The sequence below is a fragment of the Talpa europaea genome, assembly GCF_964194135.1.
Source record: "Talpa europaea genome assembly, chromosome: X".
NCBI classification, from domain to species: Eukaryota; Metazoa; Chordata; class Mammalia; order Eulipotyphla; family Talpidae; genus Talpa; species Talpa europaea.
In genome coordinates, this window is record NC_140081.1 from 90,027,205 (window position 1) to 90,032,103 (window position 4,899).

Below are 4,899 nucleotides of genomic sequence, written 5' to 3' on the forward strand. Positions count from 1 at the left end.
TCCCTTTTCATTATAGGCTGTACAACCCCATATTGTCTTATAACTGGCCTGGTCTGCCTTGATTCTGAGAGCAACACTTAATGGCCATGTGATATTCAGCAAATCACATGACTTTACCAAGCTTCATTTTCATCACCTGTGAATAAAAGCAAATGGACAGTACCTGCTTCAGTGAATTGTTGTGACAGCTAAGTGGGTTAATATATACAAACCAGTTAGTACAATGACAGGTATATAGCAAGCACTCAAAAAAATCCTAGTTATTATTATTGGTGTTTATGTTGATAATGTTAATTCAGGCAGCTACTCAGATTTTTATATAATACTCTTTAAAATTTGAATTATATTTCATCTAGAATCCACTATGAGCTCAACTAGGACATGGGAAGTGCTCTAGGTTGGATGGATTTTATAACGCATTTGACAGCAATCTGGCCAATATCATGATATTGTAATTAAGCAGAACCACAGAGATTAACTGATCATACCTTTTGAAGTCAGTAAAGATGGATCATCGAAAATCAATGTTTGCAGGTTTTAACATAATTTCAAGTTTTGGTATTAATCAACATGCAAAATATCAGACCTGCATTAGCAGGCCCGGACTGCCTGCTTCAAGCATAGCCTAAAATAGAATCATAAGGTTATGTAGACAGAGCACAAAGAATAAAAGGAAGATGGGCAGGATGAAAGAAAAAAGGAAGCCAGAGGTAAGGAGGTGGAGGAGTGGGGTAAAAGAGTGGAATGAAAGTAGTACAAAAGGAGAAAGGGAGAAAAATCTCTAAAAGCAAGTAAAAGAAAAATAATGGATATGATAGATGCTTTTAAAAGCCATATATTTTAAGGAGGGATGATATTCTAAATACTTAAAAACCAAGAAAGTGTAGGAATTGACCAGTCAGAGTGGGTCTGCTACCAGTTGACCAGGAGTTTCAATAGCAGACCAAATCGCAACTCAGATGTCTCACTGCATGAAAAGCCACAATGTTCCCCATTGTGAGTTCACGCCACCCAATGTTGTTTTTTTTCTTTTTTTAAGTTGAATATGTGGGCATTATTTTTAAACTTAGAAACAAAGCCAACAGAGGAGGAGAACAGAGAATCACAAAGGAGTCAAACCAATCCTTGGCTTATAAAGGCTGTCCTAACTCAGGGTTTCTTGGGATGAGAAATGATGCATTCCGTTGTGAATAAGCCAGTTAAAGAATCAGGATTTTGTGACACAACCACCTTGTAGTGAATATTGTTCCCACTTAAAAATTGATGAAATTGAGCACAGCTCCTTCTAGCAGAGTTGGCAATAGAACTCAGGCCTTTTCTATACCAAAGGCTATGATTCACCCCCCCCATTATATTATTCTGACTTGAAAAGAAGAAGAGAATTAAGTTTGAAACATGAAATGACACACTTTATACTGTTAAGCATCAGGAAAAATGTATGATGTCAGTGCCTACCAAGTTGTCTTTTACATATTGTAACATTTTCCTCTGCAAAGAAGTATATTACAAAACACACATGGCATGTCATATCCAAACATGTCACTGAGGCAGTGGCCAGACTGCATGTTTTATGGACACATATGCATAATCTGAAAAGGTTTAAAGCACAATCTGTCCTCAGTCTCTGAGAGAACACCCATTCCTGTGCAGTGGCCCACATAGTTGGGATGGCTTAGTACACTGAGCCCTGTTATTTTGCAGTGTGGAGCTGCTTGTCTCATTGCTGGAGTTGGATGTCATTTTATTCAATTCCATCATTAGAATGATGTTTTGCTACATAGGAAGATGCTGACATCCCAAAGATTCTCAAACTTGGTGTCTTTTGGCAGTATTACCTGGCACGATGCTGAAATCATCACTATGACTTCCATTTTAAAACTTTCTGTCCTATAAAAGCTCAAAGCAATTAAAAAAAAAAGCAATCTAGGAAAATGCTGTATTTCTGTTTTCTACCATTATATTGTATAATTTTGACTGTCAGAATATTTTCTTCTAGGAAAGATGCTGAAATTTCCTTTCTGTATTCACATTATATTTCTTCCCTTGCCAACAAGAACACACTATAATTTATCCTACAGTTACAAGTATACTGTAGACTGCACACTTTGGAACATACTTCTGGTCTCTTAACCCCTTTACACTGTTTTTCTTTTTTTTCATATTTCACAATACATTTCACGAGGGCAACATCACACTAACACTGAAACCGAAGACAATACAAAAAAAAAAAAAAAGAAAAGAAAAGAAAACTACAGGCCAATCTCCCTCATGAACACAGATGCTAAAATCGTCAATAAAATCTTAGCAAAACGAATCCAACATTACATCAAAAGGATTATATACCATGACCAAATGGAATATATTCCAGGGACACAAGGATGGTTCAGCTTCCGAAAGTCAGTCAATGTAATTCACCACATAAACAAAATAGGAAGATAAAAATCGTATGACCATGTCAATAGATGCAGAGAAAACATTTGATAATGTTCAACATCCATTTATGATGAAAGTCCTTGAGAAACTTGGGATAAAAGGAATATATCTCAAAATAATAAAAGCCATATATGACAAGCCCACAGCTAGCATCCTCCTCAATGGAGAAAAAAATGACAGCCTTCCACTAAGATCCCATGCAAGATAAGGATTCCACTCTCACCACTGCTATTCAACATTGTACTGAAGAAGTTATAACTAGAGCTATTAGGCAAGAGGAAGACATAAAAGGAATCCAAATTCAGAAAGAAGTAAAGTAATCATTGCTTGCAAATGATATGACAATACATACAGGGAGAACCCTAAAAATAATACATGGTAAAATTAATTAAAACAATAAACCAGCTCAGAAAGATAACAGGCTACAAAATCAATACACAAATACTAGTTACCTTCCTATATGCAAATCATCAGCCTGAAGAGGAAGAATTAAGAAAACCATCCCATTTACAATTGTACCAAAAAAAGAAAAATCAAATACCTGGAAATAAACCTAACAAAGGAGGTGAAGGACCTATACAAGATAAAATATAAAACATTGTTTAAAGAAATGGAAGACACAAGGAAATGGAAATATATCCTCTGCTCATGGATTGGAAAAATATGACCAATTTACCCAAACCAATTTGCAGATTCACTGCAATTCCAATAAAAATGAAGGTGTTTTTAATACTCATGATTTATGATTATAAATTATGAAATGCAAAACTCATGCACATATATGTAGACTTTAGGTTATATAACTAGTTTACTTGAATTGAATTACTTGAATTGAAAATCATAATTAAAACTCATTGCAATTAGCACAATTTACAAGATATTTTCATGCACACACATACCCTGCGTGTGTGACTACACACAGATTTATATGTTTTTATATGTGTATGTATAAATATGCATACACTTCTCTTGTATCTTTTTTTTTAATTTTTTTTTTTATAGAGGCATGCTTTATTTATTTGTTTGCTGGTTTGTTTGTTTGTTTTGTTTATACATGCACTGGGTACAGTCAGAAGTGCGGGAGGGTGAGAGAATTCACCAGAGCCAGAGCGGGGAGCAGAGCAGGCAGAAGGACCGAAGTACACTGCTGAGGGGAGCAGCGGGCGGCAGGAGAGGTCTGCGCGCCATGCGGGACCCTCCTCTGGTGGCCGGGGAGCAGCCGGGGATCGAACCGGGGCCGCAGAGGCCGCGGGCAGTTTCGCAACCCAGCGTTCAACCGCTGCGCCACCGGGGAGGCCCTCTCTTGTATCTTCACAGACAGTTTATATTTGGACACCTGGAGGTCGAAGTGGAATTTATTTATTATTCCAACCTAGATGTTTAGAAGGTACAGATTTGCTGAATGCTAAAAGTATTTTTAACGAATTGAGTTTTCCATTGTGTTTTTAGTTTGTGCAGTTCCGTTTGTGGGAGTTTATAATGTCTTTAAAATTTAATTTGCACCAAATTATGGTTTTTAAAATTTTAACAGTGGGAAAAATTACCCTGCAATTTCTTTCAAGACTATAAATTTCTATGAATGACTCTCCACCACAAATTAGTTCTAGACTTTTCTTGGTTTCAGTTGCATCATTTATATTTTTCTTTGAATTGGAAAGTTTCATTCTTGGGTAGTAATGACATGAAATGTTAACCAAAGACATGGTGTTTGGGTCCCAGAAGCATGAAAAACAAACAGCTTTCAGCATGCCATAATGCAAACAAATGGAGAGGAGCGAGAGGAATCTGTGCCACGATTTAATGATCTCTTTCTTTTTATCTCAGCCAGTGGCCAGTACATTCAGATAATGAAAAGTGTGGAGGCACACACAGTGCTCTACAAAGGACAGACAGTACTGAAAATGAACTCAAGTTCTTCCTTCGCTGTTTTTTTTTTTCTTCCAGTTTAATACTAACCCAACGGTGTTGATGCGATTCTTGAAATAGACACGGGTGGTTTACGGGAGAGTTATGTATTTGAAAAACCTGATAAAGTTTGAAAGGTGGGAGTTTGGTTTTAGAGACTATTCTCTTATTATACTAAAGCATCAACACACTTAAGCACTAATTAGCTGTAGGGATAGAATCAAAGGTACAGATGCAGTGAAAAAAAAATGCTTTTTTCTTCAAAAATGCCCAGAAAATCTTCTTATAATTCATAGGACTTTCCTGAGAGCTAAGTAAGATATGTATTCATTTGTTAACTGGGCTAATGACTTAATTTCTGGTTCTCTACTATTGCACATAGGAACATGTAAACATAATGAACTGCCTTCAGTTGTTGGGTGCATTACAGAGTCTCATTTGGGTGCCCCCTCAATTAGTGCCCCAAAACACCTTATTCTTCCCTGTCAGAAAGCTTGGCTGGCTACATTATACAATTCCATTATCTTGTTCCGTGCTGTTTCGCTCACCTTTCTGGCACAG